The sequence below is a fragment of the Manis pentadactyla genome, chromosome 13, assembly GCF_030020395.1.
Source record: "Manis pentadactyla isolate mManPen7 chromosome 13, mManPen7.hap1, whole genome shotgun sequence".
Taxonomy (NCBI): domain Eukaryota; kingdom Metazoa; phylum Chordata; class Mammalia; order Pholidota; family Manidae; genus Manis; species Manis pentadactyla.
The window spans coordinates 52,923,754-52,943,843 of NC_080031.1; the positions used below are offsets into that span (position 1 = coordinate 52,923,754).

General features: G+C 35.6%; 1 pseudogene; it reads right to left on the bottom strand.

The window, feature by feature from the left end:
* Window positions 1-679: 679 nt before the first annotated feature.
* On the bottom strand, window positions 680-19,773 carry LOC118913222 (olfactory receptor 2T29-like; annotated as a pseudogene).
* Between the last annotated feature and the right edge of the window lie 317 nt (window positions 19,774-20,090).

Genomic DNA, 20,090 nt, shown 5'->3' on the forward strand with positions numbered 1-20,090 from the left:
TTTTCACAAACTTCAAAAGAAATCCAAACCAGTTAACTATGAACCTCCTACTAACTCATCCATTCCAACCCTAAGCAAACAATAATTTAAATTTGGCCACCACAGTTTATGTATTCTGGGAGATTCATAAGAATAGAATTACATAATGAAGGGCCTTTTGTAGCTATATCATTATACACAGCATATTTCTTTCAAAAGTTATGTTGAAGCATGCATCAGAGCTTCATTGCTTTACATGGCCAAATAATATTTCATTGTATGTTTACTTGATACTAGACCATTCATCAGGTGATGGATATATTGTTTCTCTCAATATTCTGATGTTTCTGAATAATGTTGCTATATACTAGATTTCACTTGGATATGTGTTTTTGTCTCCTTTGGGAATTATTTAATATTGGTGCTTCAGGGTCATATGGCCAATCTTCCTTTCATTATTAGAGAAAATGCCACACACTGATGTCCATAGCAACTGTACCAGTTATATTCTCACTGGTATTGCATGATATTTTCATTATAAATGTCACTAATTATGACATTTATAATAAAATGTTAAAAAACACTTTGAATGGAGAAAGTGTATGAAATCAAAAATTTTGAAGAATACAAATATAATTCATAAAAGAGGTGTTAAATTGAGATGATACATCATGGTATGAAAGTCTAAGGAACAGCATTATCATAAGACAGAACAATTAAAACTTTTAGAAAAAATCAAAAACATGAAATCATGGTACTTCATAGTTTCTTGAAAGGTGGATCCCACATTCAAAACTTTCTTTAGAACTGTCGTGACATCCCTATTTCTGAGACTGTGGATTAATGGGTTTAGCACAGGAGTGAGTATGGTATAAAAGACAGATACCACCATGTCCTTCTCAGGGGTGTGGTAGGAACTGGGGAGCATGTAGGTGCAGACGCCAGCCCCATAGAAGAGGGTGACCACAGTCATGTGGGAGGAGCAGGTGGCAAAGGCCTTCTTCTGGCCTTCTGCTGAGTTCATCCTGAGGATGGTGAGGAGGGTGAAACCATAGGAGCCTGAAATTACAGTCACAGGGATGAGCAGCATGAGGACACAGCAGAGGTACATGAGTATCTCATAGATGGAGGTGTCTGAGCAGGAGAGCTTCAACATAGCAGGGACCTCACAGAAGAAATGATGGATCTCCTAGGATCTACATAAGGGGAAGTTCATGGTGATGGGAGTGAACAAGAAGCCATCCACAGATGCAAGGAGAATGCACACTCTGGTTCATGAGGACAGGGTAACAAGGAGGACACCAGATGGCTGCATAGTGGTCATAACCCATGACAGCTGGAAATAAAAATTCTGAACCTGACTGTGTCACATAGAGGAACATCTGCATCCCACATCCAGGGGCTGAGATCGTGTTCACACCTGTGACCCGGTCCACAAGCACCTTGGGTACAATGATGGAAATGTACATCATGTCCATGAGAGAAAACTAGCTGATGAAAAAGTATATGGTGGTGTGGAGCCGGGCATCAGAGCATATGAGAAGGATCAGGATGGTGTTTCCAGACAAGGCCATCAGGAAAACCACAGAAATGACCACACAAAGGACAGCTGGGTTTTGGGGTTGACTGAAGATTCCCAACAGGATAAACTCTGACCTCCTGTGTGGTTGGCCTTCCAGGTGGTGTCCTCCATGATTCCACCTGGCCTACCAAGGAGAGAAGTAATGGATCACTCATGAGATGCCACCTGCTGAATGACTATTTAGTGTATGTGTGCATATGGCTGTGTATGTGTGTATGTGTGTGTGTATATCAACCCAATTATCCCAAGTTGAGGAACTCCATGTCCTGGAGACTTAGAGATTACATATTACCTGTAATTCTATGATTGTACCAGAAAATAATAATTCACAACTCTGGAGCAGAATAATTAGTAACTTGTGAGGTTTCCAAAGTCCAAAGTCATGAGATGACCTAATGATACATGTCCTTTATCAAGAATGTAAATTTGCAGACACTGGTGTATGTGAACACAAAAGTGAATTATTAAAAAAGAATATAAATTTTCTAAAATTTTTTGTTATAGGAATCAGGATTTCATTAACATATCTGGTTTGAGGATCCAGGTAGGGTCTTAAACACTCTTGAAGCTGTATTCCATATAAGAAATATTTTATGTTTCACCATGTACCCAAATACTGAGTCATTACATTATACTCCTGAAACTAATAAAATGTTATATGTCAATTATACCTCAATATATAAAAAGACTTAAAAAGTAACTGAATTAGAGTTTGAGAAAATCCATATGAATGTTTGAACCCATTGTGCCCATGAGACTGGGTCACATATTGAAGCAGTGAAGTTGGGTGGGTTGAGCCATATATTCAGAAATAGCCTGTGGGCCTCACCAATGAACCCTTTGGACATCCTATGGGCAACGTTAGGAGCCCAGACTCTGAAGACGTACTGCAGCTGTGGGTCCAGCTTATCCTGCACCCCTATTTCCCTGTCCACTCTACAGAAAATGCACACAAGCACAATGATCTCAGGCATGGTTAGGAACAAATGAGCTAAAATAGTAGAAGTAGTGGGAACCTGACAGTTACTGATGAATATACATACATACTGCTTTTTTAAATAATTAATATATAGAGAAATAATTGTACAGAATCTGGGTAAGATACTGCTCTAACTATTATTGTCTGATGATATAAGATGTATTAGCTCAGTTCACCTGTCTTTGTATCTACTTATGCTTTTGATAATTTCGAGTTGATAATTTCTGTATTCATAGAGAACTTATGTATGAATTTGTTTATATATTCATAAGAATTATGTATATTATGTATGTATATAGATACATGCAATTATTTTATGAATATGAACACTTTAAATATAAACATATAAATATATTCATATAATTCTTATTAACCCTGGTTAGGAAGAATTTCTTGTAGAAACCCATTTTTTTCTATCTAGGACATGTTTTTCCAAGTTGAAACTTACCTTCTTAAAGCTTCTACCACGTGCTGTAAATATCAGGGGACAAGAAAAGGATTGAGAGTGTCACTGCCATTTGTCAGGCAAGGCTTTTGTTTCCCAAATGTTAACTGCTTTAATGTACTCAGAAATAATTGTTCATGGAAACAGACAGAGTGGAATGCTGAAAAGCACTGAGATGTTTCTGTCTCCAGTTCACTGTTGGCTTTTCTATGTTGCTGGTCACAGGCAGCTTCTGATTTATCTGAAGATAAATCAAAGACAAATTAAAATTCATTAAACACAGGGAGGTCACAATCAGTCTAGTCAGGGACAAATATTATATAAATGTGATTTAATGTATAATTTAAAATAACTACAATACAAAAATAAAATGAACAATAGATGCAAAATATATATGGTCTACAAGAATCAGTAATAGCTTCATCTGTATTTTCTCATGAAGATTACATCTCTGAAGATTTTCAATTTCAGACAAGTTAAAACCCTTATTAACAAGAAGGAAATATGAGCTTCTCTTTCTGGAAAGGGTCTACAGGTGGTTGCATTACAGGGATATTTCACAATGATATTTTTTGCATACCAAATATATTTTATAATATTGTGTTGATTCCAAAAGTTAATTACTATATTCAATCTATTAATAAATGGAATTTATTCAGGGTGTTAAAGCAGCAGAAAACACTGACAATGATTTCAATTTCTTAATATAAATATCCAAGAAATCTGGACACATTGTTTTAGAAAATGTAAGCTTTCTTTCAAATCCAATACACTTTTGTCATGTGGATTTTGATCTCTTGAAAATTAAAAAAATAATCCAATGAGTTGCAAAGCACACTTGTTTGCCAGTCTACTAGTCTACTTCTGGTAAAAGTAAACAAGGACTTGCACAGGGACCAGTCATGTGAGACGTTCCGCTGTTTGCTGAGCGAGTGGAGGGAGACTGGAAGGGAATTTGGGGTCACTGAGCAAATCTCTGCTGCACCTCAGTAAATGTGGATCAGCATCACCAGGCCACAGCAGGCAGCCCACCTGGGACCCAAACAGACAAGGAGCCCTGTCTGCAACACCCTCAGCAGCGGCCCCCACCCCATGCAGACTCACTCTAATGCAATTCCTTGAGTTTGGTGGAAGCAGTTTAGTACATCTTTAACTTGAGGTCATGGATACTGCCTGTGGCATATGCCAAACCTTTATTTGGATCTGACAGCATTCCAGGAATTGTCCTAATGCTCACCACATTCCATCCTTCCCAGGAGCCTGTGAAGTACCTATTCATCTTACTTTGTCCTTTTACATGATAAAAGCTTCAGGTTCTCAGAGTATCTGCCTAATGCCACAAACCAAGCAGAGTGAGAACTCCTCTCAGCCCATGATTCAGCCCTGCAAGCTGTGTCTCTGCCTCAGGTCTCTTAACAGCATGGCTTCCCCTCCATGGGGGATGACCTTGTGTCAGGCGCCCATGTCAGCTTTCCCGGGGAACTATAAATATGATGCAGATATTTGTCTCTAGTATTTTACAAACCTCAAAATCAACTCCAAGTAATCATCCCATCTCCAAGTAAAAAGTAGCTCTTCCTCTGTAATATTTCAATCTCAGGGAAAGAAAATGCATCATCTAGTAAATGAGGATATATATATATATATATGTGTATGTGTATATATTTATATATTCCTTTATATATATATATTCCTTTGTCCACAAATAGTTGGAAAACAAAAATTCCTAATACATTGCAATATATGCCACATTTCCTAATATACTACAGTAAATATATGACGTATAAAGAGATTCTTAAGGGAACGTGTACTTGCTTTTCTACTTAAATACAGACGACAGGTAAACATTTGAGGAAACATTTTCAACAACTAATAGAATGTGTCAGAAGCAGAACAATTCATAATAATAATTACACTTTGCTCTTATAATTCCCTGTACTTCTGTGGCTGAAACCACCATTTGTTGACTTTATTTGTCTCACCCGGATGGGCTAATATCGCATGTCCCAGTTAAGTGTACAAAGAGAAGCAAGAGAGTGACATCATCCCTGATGTTACTATGCCCACTGAGTGAGTGGCTTCTTTTTATGACAAATCTCCTCTGAGACTATAAATAGGAATGCAATTAAAGGAGCTAAAGAAGCTAGTGGATAGCCCTGTTGTGATTGTTTTGTTTCTCTCTCATGTCTTTAAAGAAAATTTCTTACTGTTAGTCACAATATGCATCAAAAACTTAATAAATAATAATAATCACAAATACCAACATCACATAAATTCTCAGCTATGAAATGTAATTTCATATGTATATGTATACATATACTTTATCATTTAAAGTTCAAGGAAAATTGTTAATAACCGTTGTTTTTCTTTTTGGCTGATAAAGTATATGAAACTAATAGTTCAACTAATTTTTCAAAGACAATACCACTAGTTAGTACTCTGGTTGAAAGTAAAACTAAGTTCATTTTCTTCACATCTTTCCCTTGATCTCTGTTCTTTCGATTACTGATTTGTACACTTTCCTCTATTATTAACATGAAATCCATGTTAATTTAATGCTACCTCATTTTTTCATTTCTCTCCAATTTTTATTTTTAAACTTTTTCATTTTATTGAGATATAATTGGCATATATTCTGTAAGTTTAAGATGTGTAATAGGATGAATTGTTATAGTATATTTTGCAAAGTATTAATCACAAAACATTAGTTAACATAGACTTCAACTCATATTATTATCAATTTGTTGTTGCTATGGTGAGAAAATAGCTGTATCCTAATTGCAATTTTCAAGTATACAGTGTAATATTTTACATTATAGCCACCATGATGTAGCTAACATGTATAATTATGTTGGTTTGATACACATTATTAATAAATTATTAACAATGTCTAACACTTCCATCACCTGTCATAATTATTATGATTTGTTTTGGTTAGAACATTTAAGATCTCTATAAACAAGTTTCAGTTATATAATAAGCTGTTTACTAAAATAATGATGCTGTGTATTAGACCCACAGAACTTACTAATCTTTTAATTGACAAATAGCTCCTCATTTATTCTACCTGCAGCCTCTAATAAGAACGATTGTATTTTTGCTTTTGTGATTTTGTATTTCTTAGATTCCATATACAAGAGAAATCATACATTTTGTCTGCCTCTGTTTTACTTATTATACTTAGCATAAATAACAGGGTTCATCCAAATGGTTGCAAATGGCAGGATTTCCTTCTTTTTCATGGCTGAATAATTCTCCATTGTCTATATCTGTATCTGTATCGTTATATCTATTTATCCATATCTATATCTATATCTATGTCCATATCTGTATCTATAAGCATAGCATACTTTACCATGCTTTAGTTTATTGCGATTCACAGATTTAGTGTTTCTTATATGTTGGAGGCTTGTGACATTTCATTGACCAACCATTAACTCTATCAAATAACATTTGCTCATTTTGTTCTGTGTCACATTCTGTTAATTTTAGCAATATTTCATGCATTTTATTGCTAGTATATTTCTGAGGATGATCTTTGATTCAGTGAACTTTGATGTTACCATTTTCATTGTTTTGGGGTGACATGAATTACTATATAAGGTATAAAAATTAACCAGTAAATATTGTATGTGTTCTGAATTCTACACCAACCAGCGATTACACATCTTACTCCCATTCCTCAGGATTTCCTATCACCTACATGACAATAATTAAGTTAGTCCAATTAATAAGTCTACAATGGCCTCTAAATATGCAAGTGAAAGGAAGAGTTGCATTTGTCTCAATTTAATTCAAAAGCTGGAAGTGAGTACATAGAGTAAGGAATTCATGTCCAAAGAGGTGATGGGCCACAGCCAGGCATCATAGTACCAAAGTCATCCAAGGTGTGAATGCAAAGGAAACGTTTTTGAAGGAATGGGAAGTGACAGTCCAGGGGACACACTGCATTTACCAGAAAGAAAAACAACCTTATTTGTTATGGAGAAAGTATTAACAGTCTGGAAAGATGGTCAGCCACAACATTCCTCACACCAAAGCCTAATCCAGATCAAAGCCTTAATTCTCTCCAATTCTGTGAAGGCTGAGAGGTGAGGAACCTGAAAGAGACAGGTTTGAAGCTAGAAGATGTGGTTTTATAAGGCTTAAGGAAAGCAGCAATCTTCAGAATGTAAAAGGACACGTTGATGCAGCAGTTGCTGCTGTACAAGTTGTAGGAAGTTATTCAGAAGATCTAGTTAAGATAATTAATGAAGTGGCAACAGAAAACAGCAGATTATCAGTGGAGATGAAATAACCTTACATTGGAAAGAGATGCCATTTAGGATTTTCATAGCTAGAATGGAGAAATCAATGTTTGGCTTTAAAGCTTCAAAGGATGGACTGATTCTCTCTCTTATTTGGGAATAAGGCAACTGGGACTTTAAGTTGAAGCCAAAGCTCATTTACCATTCTGAAAATGCTGAATCTACTCTGCCTTTGTTCTATAAATGAAATAAAGCCCAGATGATAGCACATTTGTTTACAACATGGTTTACTAAGTACTTAAAGCCACTGTTGAGACAGGTTGCTGATATAAAAAGATTCCTTTCAAAATACTCCTTCTCATTAATAATGCACCATGTGACCCAAGTTCTGTGTTTCAGATTTTCAAGACCTATGTTGTTTTCATGCTGCTAACACAACATCTGTCTGCAGTCCATGGATCAAGAAGTAATTTTGAATTTTAAGTCCTATTGAAGAAATACATTTGGCAAAACTATGGTTGCCATAGACAGCGATTCTCTGATGGATTTAAGCAATGTAAATTAAAAATTCTCTGGCAATAATTCACTGTTCTATATGCCATTTCGAACATTTGTAATTCATGGGAAGGAGTCAAAATATCAGTATTAACAAGAGTTTGGAAGTAATTGATTGCAATCAACATGAGTGACTTTAAAGGGTTCAAGACTTTGTCTTAGGAAGCAACCACAGACATCGTGAAAACAGCAGAAGAGCTAGAATTAGGAGTGGAGTTCTGAAGATGTGACTGAGTCGCTATAATTTTGTGATATAATTTGAATTGATAAGGAGTTGCTTTTTATGGATGAGCAAAGAAAGTTATTTCTTAACATGGAATCTATTCCTGGTGAAGAGGTGAAGATTGTTTAATAAACAACAAAGACTTCAGAATATTACATATACTTGATTGATATAGCAGGGATAGAGTTTGAGAGGATTGATTCAAGTTTCAGAAAATGTTCTACTCTGGGTAAAATGCTATGAAACAGCATCCAATTATACAGAGAAATAACTCATAAAAGAAGAGCCAATCAATGCATCAAATTTCATTTTTATCTTCATTCAATAAATCACCACGCATTCCAACATTCCACAACCACCAACCTAATCAGTCAGTAGCTAAAAATATCAAGGCAAGATCCTCCACCAGCAAAAAAATTACAGTTCTCTCAAACTCAGATAGTGCTTAGCATTTTTTAACAACAAAGTGTTTCATAACTGGGATATGTATACAGTAAAATAAAAACAATTTTTTGTGCACTGGTAAAATAAAAAATGCATTTCACTTGCTTTATTGTAGTATTTGCTATATTTCAGTTGTATGAAACAAAACACACAATATGTTCAAGGTATGCCTGTATTTCTATGACTATCTCCATCCTTAATTGTCTCTACATCTCCCATCTTATTTATCTGTTCATTTATAGACACTTATCTTCTATATGTTGGCTATTGCAAATAATGCTGCAATAAACATGAGAGTGAATATATCTCTTCAATAACTTGTATTTATTTGGACACATACTGAAAACTGGGTTTACTGGATCACATGATAGATCTATTTTTAACTTTTTAAGAAACTCAGTGTTGTTTTCCATAGTGGATGTACTAATTTATATTCCCACCAAGAGTTTACAAGTATTCAATTATTTTCACATAACAGATGTGAGATAATATCCCAATACAGTTTTGATTAGCACTTCTATGATGACTAGTGATGCTAAGCATCTCTTAATATACTTGGCCATTTGTATGTCTTTGGAGAATATCTATTTGGTTTCTTTTCCTAATTTTAAATCAAATTCCTTGAATTTTTGCTATAGATTTGTACAAAGTCTTTATATATTTTGGATATTAACCCCTTATCTGATATACAGTTTGCATTTATTTTCTCCCAATCTATAGATCACCTTTTAATTTTGGTGATATCTGCTTTTGCTTCTGAGAAACATTTAAATTTTTGCAGTTACATTCATTTATATTTGCTTCTGTTGCTTGTACTTTTTGTATCATGTCCCTTAAACCTATGTCAATGAACTTCTCCTTGCTTTTTCCATGAGTTTTAATAATGTCATCTCTTATATTTAAGTACATAATCCATTTCTAGTTATTTTCAGAGTGGCGTAAGATAAGAGTCTGATTTCCCTGTTTTTGCATCTGGATATCCAGTTTCCTCAGCACCACTTATTTAAAAGAATATCTTTTCCAACTGATTATTCTTGGCTCCTTTTTTCAAATATTAGGTGATTTATCTCTGGGCTCTCTATTCTGCTATTCTGTTCTGTTGGTGCTTATGTCTGCTTTCATGCCAGTGTCATAGTGTTTGGATTTATATAGCTTTGAAATATAGGTTGAAATTGGGAAGTCTACTGTCCAGCTTTTTTTTTAATGTATTGATTTGGTTATTTAGGGTCTTTTGTGGTTCCACTCTATTTTGAAGATTGCTTTTTGTATATCCGTGAAACAGGTCATTGGAATTTTGTCAGGGATTGCATTGAATCTATAGGTAGCTTTGTATACTAGCTTGTGACAATAAGAGCTCTTCCCATCAATGAACATGGGATGTCTTTGCATTAATTTGTTTTACCTAATTTCCATCATCAATGTCTTCATTGTATAGATATTTCATTTTGGCTAAAATTGTTCCTAAACAGAAAAGTCTAACGTTACATCTATAGATGAATGTATATAAAGAATATTTTGGACATATGAAAGAATATCATTCAGCCACAGAAAAGAATATCCTTCTATTTGCAACAACATGGAAGAAACTTGGAGGCATCATTCTATGTAAAATAGGTCAAATAGATAAATACAAATGCTCTATGATCTTATTTACTGGGGAATAAAAAAACTTGTAGAAACACAGCAGATAGGTGTTTTCCAGGTGCAGGGTAATGAGTGATGATGGTCATAGTCCACAAACTTCCAGTTAAGAAGATAGTAAGTTCTTGGGGTGTATGTAGAGCCTGGTGACTATAATTAATCATCTATATCATATAATTGAAAGCTGTACAAGGCTAGAACTTAAAACTTCACTTCTAAGAAAGAATAGTAACTATGGGAAGTGTAGATATGTTAACTAACCATATTAAAGTAATAATTTTGTATACATACATACAATCACTATGCTGTACTTGCTAAAATTATGCAATATTATATGTCAATTATATCTTAAGCTGGAAAATGTTGAAAAAACTAAAATGAATTTATTTCTGAAATATTTAATTTTTGGTGCTTTTGTAATGAGATTGTTGTTTTTATTTATGTTCACTTAGTTTAATATTAACATATAGAAATGCAACTGATTTTTGTATGTTGATTTCATATTCTAAACTTTTACTGAATTTCTTATTTGATAAAACTTTTTTGGGGGGTCTTTAAGATTTTTTATACAAAGCAATGTATCAGTAAAAAAAGAATTTTATTTTTTTCTGACTCTGAAGACTTTGTTTTCCTATGTAATTGCTGTGGCTAACACAACCAGTACTATACTGAATAGGAGAGGTGAGACTGGGCACTTTTGCTTTGTTCTTGATAGAGGAGAAAACTTCAACTTTTACTGTTGACTATGACATTCGCTGTAAGTTTACATGATATTCCCTTTACTATGTTGGTATATATTACTGTATATGCAAATTATTGAGAATTTTTAGCATGAAAATCACTGGAATTTTAAATGTTTTAATATATGCACTGAGACGACCACATTTAAAATTTCAAACTATTTATGTGGTGCATCATTTTGGTTGATCTGTGTATACTGTTACATCCTTGAAATGCAAAGACAAATCCCACTTAATAACTGTGTATGATCCTTTTAATGTGTTGTTAAAATCAGTTGCTAGTATCTTGCTGAGAATTTTTTGCATATGTATTCTTCAGGCATTTTAGCATGTATTTTTATCTTATAATATTCCGTTACGGTATTGTTACAAGGGAAGTTCTGTCTCTGAAAAACAAATTTGGGAGTGTTTTATCTTCAGTTTTTAAGAAAAGTTTGATAATTATTGACATTAATTATTTTTTAAATGAGAGAATTAATCTGTGAAGCAATATCATCCTTGGCCTTTCTTTTTGGGGTGTTTCTGGTCACTGATTCTATGTCCCTCCTACCAGAGTGTTCATATTTCTATTTATTCATGATTTAGACATGGTACGCCATATGTTTTGAAGAGATTATCTTGTATATGAGAAATTTATCCTTTTTTTTTGAGGCTGTCCACTTTGTTGGCATCTAAATTATCACAGTAGTCTCTAATGAGCCTACATATATTGTGGTAGCACTGGTGATGCCTCCTTTTCACTCATTGTTTTATTAATTTATATCCTCTCTCTTTTTCTTACTAAGCCTAGCTAAAGGATAATTCAATTTTGCTTATCTTTTTAATAAATATGTTCTTTATTTCATTTATTTTTTTAGCGTCTCTTACAGTAATTTCTGCTCTAATCTTTAGTTCCTTTCTTCCAGCTTTGAACTTAGTTCGTGATTTTTCTACTTCCATGAGGGGAAAAATTTCATTGTATATTTAGTATCTTTCTTCTTTCTGAATGTAGACTTTCATTAGTACAAATTTCCCTTTGAGCACAGCTTTTTCTGCTGCTCATAATTTTGCTATGCTTTGTTAACACTTTAAACTTAAATATGAAGTGTGGTGACTATAGTTTAAAATATTGTATTGTATTCTTGAAACTTCCAAGAAGAGGAGAGCTATAATGTTCTCACTGCAACAATGACAACAAAGTGGAAATTACATCAGTTGAAGTATATATTAACTAACCTTACTGTAGTAAAATTTTTGCAATAAAAACTCATATCAAATAATCACATTATGCATATTAAACTTATTTAAAGTTTTATATCATTGTATCTCACTAAAACTGGAAAATATTTTAAAAATAAAAATGATTTGAGGAATGGATTAAAGATGGCGGAGTGAGAGGAGACACAGAGGCTTCCTCCTAAAACTGGATACAATTAGAAAATTTAATTGGCACAACTAATCCTGAGAGAGCAACAGGAAAGAGGATGGCGTCAGACTGCACACACCTGGAGAAAAGAGCAGACCTCACTGAATGGGGTAACGTACCAGAGCTGTGGCTCCATGGGACCCGAGGCCCTCCCCCACCCAGCTCACTGGCAGGAGGAAGAGAAACTGAGCAGAGAGGTAGTGGAAGGCCTGGGACTGCTGAATAGCTCCGGAGATCTGCTCTGGGAGCACAAACCTACATTTCATGGTGCTTTCATGGGACTCGCATGACTACCGGGTTGGAAAGTTAATAGAGGCAAAATTGCTGGGGAGACTGGGATTACAGCTGCTTGTGGAAAGCAGGGATCCATATCTGGCTGCTCTGGGACAAAAACATACCTGTGTGATGGGCACACTGGTTCAGGCAGTGGAAACAGGCACAGCAGCTGGGAGGCGGGGAACAGCTCTTTCCTCCCACCAGGCACCAGTACCGCTCCCCTACGACCCCCGACATTGCTTCAGGGGCTGAGCAGCTCCAGAATAGAGCTTCTGGATACTAGAAGGCACCATATACAAACATGAAATGCCAAAGGAACCTTGTCCAGAGTAAAATTGTTAATACAACTCCCTAGAAAGATTTAAATCATATGGACCTTGTGACTCTTCCTTAAAGGGAGTTCAAAATAAAAATCATCAACATACTAATGGTGATATGGAAAGACATCCAAGAACTCAGGAATGAATTCAGGTCAGAGATCCAATTGTTGAAGAACACCATGGAGGGTATTAAAAGCAGGTTAGATATGGTGGAGGAGACAATAAATGAAATAGAAACTAGAGAAGAGGAATACAAAGAAGCTGAGCACAGAGAGAAAGAAGGATCTCTAAAAATGAAAGAATATTGAGAGAACTGTGTGACCAATCCAAGTGGAACAATATTTGCATTACAGGGATACCAGAAGACGAAGAGAGAGAGAAAGGGATAGAAAGTGTCTTTGAGGAGGTAGTTGCTGAAAATTTCCCCAGTCTGGGGAAGGACATAGTCTCCCAGGCCGTAGAGATCCACAGACCTCCCAACACAAGGGACCCAAGGAAGACAACACCAAGACACACAGTAATTAAAATGGGAAAGATCAAGGATAAGGAGAGATTGGTAAAAGTAGCCAGAGGCAGAAATAAGATCACATACAAAGGAAAGTCCATCAGGCTAACATCAGACTTCTCAGCAGAAACCTTACAGGCCAGAAGGGAGTGAAATGATGTATTTAATGCCATGAAACAGAAGGGCCTGGAACCAAGATTACTTTATCCGGCAAGATTATCATTTAAATTTGAAAGAGGGATTAAAAAATTTCCAGATAGGCAAAAGCTGAGAGAGTTTACCTCCCACAAACCATCTCTGCAGTCTATTTTGGAGGGACTGCTATACATGGAAGTGTTCCTAGGGTTGGATAGCTGTCACCTGAGGTAGTAAAACCACGGTAGGGAGGGTGGAGCAGCTGATTGAGAGGAAAATGCAAAATTAAATTGTATATCCCGAAAGTCAATCAAGGGATAGACAAAAAGTACAGAATTTAATACTTAATATATAAAGAATGAAGGAGGAAGAAAAAGGAGGAGAAATAGAAAAGAACCTTCAGATTGTGTTTGTAACAGCACACTAAGTGAGTTAAGTTAGACTCTTAGATAGTGAGGAAAGTAACCTGGAACCTTTGGTAACCATGAATCTAAAGCCTGAAATGGCAATAAGTACATACCTTTCAATAATCACACTAAATGTAAATGGACTGAATGCACCAATCAAAAGACACAGAGTAATAGAATGGAAAAAAAGAAAGACCCATCCATATGCTGCTTACAAGAAACTTACTTCAAAGCCAAAGACATGCACAGACTAAAAGTCAAGGGATGGAAAAACATATTTCAGGCAAACAACAGAGAGAAGAAAACAAGGGTTGCAGTACTAGTTTCAGACAAAATAGACTTCAAAACAAAGAAAGTAACAAAAGATAAAGAAGGACGTTACATAATGTTAAAGGACTCAGTCCAACAAGAGGATATAACCATTCTAAATATATATGCACCCAATACAGGAGCACCAACATATGTGAAACAATGCTAACAGAACTAAAGGGGGAAATAGAATTCAATGCATTCATTTTAGGAGACTTCAACATGCCACTCACCCCAAAGGATAGAAAATAAGTAAGACAGAAAATAAGTAAGGACACGGAGGCACTGAACAACACACTAGAACAGATGGACCTAATAGACATCTATAGAACTCTACATCCAAAAGCAACAGGACATACATTCTTCTCAAGTGCACATGGAACATTCTTCCAAATAGACCACATACAAGGTCACAATAAGATCCTGAGTAAATTCCAAAAGATTGAAGTTCTACCAACCAACTTTTTATACCACAAAGGTATAAAACTAGAAATAAATTATACAAAGAAAACAAAAAGGCTCACAAACACATGGAGGCTTAACGACATGCTCCTAAATAATCAATGGATCAATGAACAAATTAAAATAGAGATCAAGGAATATATGGAAACAAATGACAACAACAACACAAAGCCCCAACATCTGTGAGACGCAGTGAAAGCAGTCTTAAGAAGAAAGTATATAGCAATCTAGGCACAATTAAAGAAGGAAGAACAATCCCAAATGAATAGTCTAATGTCACAATTATCGAAATTGGAAAAAGAAGAATGAATGAGGCCTAAAGTCAGCAGAAGGTGGGACATAATAAAGACCAGAAAAGAAATAAACAAAATTGAGAAGAATCTAAAACAATAGCAAAAATCAATGAAACCAAGAGCTGGTTCTTTAAGAAAATAAACAAAATAGATAAGCCTCTAGCCAAACTTACTAAGAAAAAAAGAGAATCAATACACACCAACAGAATCAGAAATGAGAATGGAAAAATCACGGCAGACTCCACAGAAATACAAGGAAATATTAAACACTACTATGAAAATCTATATGCTAACAAGCTGGAAAACCTAGAAGAAATGGACAACTTCCTAGAAAAATACAATCTTCCAAGACTGATCAAGGAAGAATCACAAAAGTTAACAAACCAATTGCGAGCAAAGAAATTGAAATGGTAATCAAAAAACTACCTGAGAACAAAACCCTCGGGCCAGATGGATTTACCTCAGAATTTTATCAGACATACTGAGAACACATAATACCCATTCCCCTTAAAGTTTTAAAAAAAATAGGAGAGGAAGGAATACTCCCAAACTAATTCTATGAAGCCAACATCAGCCTAATACCAAAACCAGGCAAAGACCCCACCAACAAAGAAAATTACAGACCAATATCCCTGATTAACGTAGATGCAAAATTACTCAATAAAATATTAGCAAACCGAAATCAAAAATATATCAAAAGGACCATACACCATGATCAAGTGGGATTCATCCCAGGGTTGCAAGGATGATACAAAATTTGAAAATAGATCAACATCATCCACCACATCAACAAAAAGAAGGACAAAACCACATGATCATCTCCATAGATGCTGAAAAAGCATTTGACAAAAATTCAACATCCATTCATGATAAAACTCTCAGCAAAATGGGTATAGATGGCAAGTACCTCAACATAATAAAGGCCATATATGGTAAACCCACAGCCCACATCATACTGAACAATGAGAACCTGAAAGCTTTTCTTCTGAGATCGGGAATAAGACAGGGATGCCCACTCTCCCCACTGTTACTTAACATAGTACTGGAGGTTCTAGCCATGGCAATTAGACAAAACAAAGAAATACAAGGAATCTAGATTCGTAAAGAAGATGTTAAACTGTCACTATTTGCAGATGAAATGATATTGTACATATAAAACCCTAAAGAATCCACTCCAAAACTACTAGAACTGATATCAGAATACAGCAAAGTGGCAGGTTACAAAATTAACAGACAGAAATCTGTGGATTTCCTATACACTAACAATGAGCCAATAGAAAGAGAAATCAGGAAAACAATTCCATTTATAAGTGCATCAAAAAGGATGAAATACCTAGGAATAAACCTAACTAAAGAAGTGAAAGACCTATACCCTGAAAACTGTAAGACACTCTCAAGAGAAATTAAAGAGGATACTAACAAATGGAAACTCATCACATGCTCTTGGCTAGGAAGAATTCATATCGTCAAAATGGCCATCCTTCCCAAAGCAGTATACAGATTTGATGCAATCCCTATCAAATTACCTACAGCATTCTTCAATGAACTGGAACAAATACTTCAAAAATTCATATGGAAACACCAAAGACCCCGAATAGCCAAAGCAATCCTGATAAAGAAGAATAAAGTAGGGGGGTGGATCTCAGTCCCCAACTTCAAGCTCTACTACAAAGCCATAGTAATCAAGACAATTTGGTACTGGCACAAGAACAGGGCCACAGACCACTGGAACAGACTAGAGACTCCAGACATTAACCCAAACATATATGGTCAATTAATATTTGATAAAGGAGCCATGGACATACAATGGGGAAATGGCAGTCTCTTCAACAGATGGTGCTGGCAAAACTGGACAGCTACATGTAAGAGAATGAAACTGGACCATTGTCTTACCCCATACACAAAAGCAAATTCGAAATGGATCAAAGACCTGAATGTAAGCCATGAAACCATAAAACTCTTAGAAAAAAACATAGGCAAAAATCTCTTGGACATAAACATGAGTGACCTCTTCTTGAACAGATCTCCCCGGGCAAGCAAAACAAAAGCAAAAATGAACAAGTGGGACTATATTAAGCTGAAAAGCTTCTGTACAGCAAAAGACACCATCAATAGAACAAAAAGGTACCCTACAGTATGGGAGAATATATTTGTAAATGACAGATCTGATAAAGGCTTGACGTCCAAAATATATAAAGAGCTCTCTCACCTCAACAAACAAAAAACAAATAATCCAATTTAAAAATGGGCAGAGGAACAGAACAGACAGTTCTCCAAAAAAGAAATTCAGATGGCCAACAGACACATCAAAAGATGGTCCACATTGCTAGTTATCAGAGAAATCAAATTAAAACCACAATGAGATATCACCTCTCACCAGTAAGGATGGCTACCATCCACAAGACAAAGTACAACAAATGTTGGCGAGGTTGTGGAGAAAGGGGATCCCTCCTACACTACTGGTGGGAATGTAAATTAGTTCAACCATTGTGGAAAGCAGTATGGAGGTTCATCAAAATGCTCAAAACAGACTTACCATTTGACCCAGGAATTCCACTTCTAGGAATTTACCCTAAGGATGCAGCACTCCAGTTTGAAAAAGACACATGCACCCCTATGTTTATCGCAGCACTATTTACAATAGTCAAGAAATGGAAGCAACCTAGGTGTCCTTCAGTAGATGAATGTGTAAAGAAGATGTGGTACATATACACAATGGAATATTATTCAGCCATAAGAAGAAAACAAATCCTACAATTTGCATCAACATGGATGAAGCTAGAGGGTATTATGCTCAGTGAAATAAGCCAGGCGGAGAAAGACAAATACCAAGTGATTTTACTCATCTGCGGAGTATAAGAACAAAAGATAAACTGAAGGAACAAAACAGCAGCAGAATCAAAGAACCCAAGATTGGACTAACAGTTACCAAAGGGAAAGAGACTGGGGAGAATGGGAGGGTAGGGAGGGATAAGGGTGGGGAAGAAGAAAGGTGGCATAACGATTAGCATGTATAATGTGGGGAGTGGGGGAAAGGGGAGGGCTGTGCAACACAGAGAAGGCAAGTAGTGATTCTACAACATCTTACTATGCTGATGGACAGTGACTGCATTGGGGTTAGTGGGGGAAACTTGGGTAGGGGAGACCCTAGTAAACATAATGTTCTTCATGGAATTGTAGATTAATTATAACAAAATTAAAAAAAACTATTTGAAAATGTTGAAAAAACAAATAGAAAAAACATTTAATTAACATAGAGTCTGTATGAATAACAGAATGTATATAATCAGTAATCTAATGAACCCTGATCAAGACAAAAATGTGGGGGAGATGGTTTCACTTTTAGTTTCAAATATCGTACTAATTAGTGGTATTCTTTTTGACAAACCAATTGAACTATTAGTTTCAGGTTTTATATCAGGGAAAGATATGAAGAATAAGAAAAAGACAGTATTTCACAAATTTTCATTCAACTTTAATGAGAATTATATGTATTTATATATCTTTGTATATACAGTCTCAGATGCATGAAAGTATATTTTGTAAAATATAAACGCTCTGTAGATTTAACTCATATTTCATAGGTGAGAATTTATTAGTGATGGGACTTGTGATTATTGTTACTATAGGTTAAGATTTTGACACATATTGAGATTAACAATAAAAGGAGTTCTTTTAAAGACATCAGACAAGAAAATGCAAGGGCAGTATATCCATGAGCTTCTTTAGCTCTCTTAATTGCATTCCTCTTTCTAGTCTCAGAGGGGATTTATCAAAAGAAAAACCATTCCCTCAGTAGGCATAATAAAACATGATGTCACTCTCCTACTTCTCTTTGTGCACTTCACCTGGACATGCTCCTTCAGCCCATCTGGGTGAGATGAGCAACATCATCTGATGGTGGGTTAACCAGAAAAACAGAAGGAACTGTGTGATCAAAAGGTAATTACTGTTTTCTATTGTTCTTCTGCTTCTGGCACATCCTATTAGTTGCCAAAAATATTTCCTCAAATTTTTACCTATCATCTGTTTTTAAGAAGAAAGGCAAATGTAATTTTCTTCTTAAAATCTTCATGTAACATGTATTTACAGCAATGTATTAGGAAATGGGCTTTTGTATTCCAATTATTTTGGACAAAAGAATACATATCCTTCCTCCTTTATTGGGTGATGCCTTTTACTTCCCTTAGACTGAAATTTTACAACAGATGTACTGATTTTACTTTGAGTGGGGACAATTTCTGAAGGTTAGAAAATGCTAAAAAAAAATATCTCCTTCATATTTCTGTTTCCCTAAAGAAATGGACAGTGTGTGACTTCACCAATGTTGTTTACTGTGGAGGGAAGACTGTTTCACCAAGAATTCTGAGGCAAATTCACAGCCTTTGGGTTCAACTCCTGGGCTGAGATACAGGTCCTTAACTCCTCTTAGTTGCATGGTGTTAGGAGACCCTGAGATGCTGAATCTTTTAATGGAAAAAGGAGAAAATTAGGAGTAGATACTTCACAGAAACTCTTGGGAAAGAAGTGTAGTAAAACAGTTGAGAAGTTGCTTCAAATAAACATTTGATATTCTACCACAACTCTCAGTGATTTCCCAATTAAACATGCACTAAGTTGTTTACATGAAACTGTAGGAATTACACTAGCAGAAAGTAAGCAAGTGTGTGGGAGAAACAGCCGCCATGCCTGACACAGAGTGTTCCTCACTTGCCTGTTGGTCCAGGTGGGCTGCTTACTGTGGCTCAATGACAGTTACCCCACTTACCAGAGTACAGCGGAGGTTTACCTGGCACCTGCCACGCACCTCCCTGGTCTTCCTCCATTCACTTTGCAAGCAGTTGGAAGGTGTTCACTCGGACTGTACACTGAGCTGGTCCTTGCTTCACTTTGGCTGCATGTGTAGACTTGGTCATCAGGTATGTTTTGCAATTTATCTCTGTTTTTAAATTAAGCACAGAGCTCAGAATCCATCTACCAGTAAGGGTGGAATTTTACAGAAAGGTTATAATATTTTAGTGTAATGTATCCCAGATTTGTTAGGTATTTATATTAAGAAATAAATAAAATACTTACAGTATTCTCTACTTTTTGGCACCATAGACCTGGGAATGTCAGTAAACTGAATATTGGAATTATTACA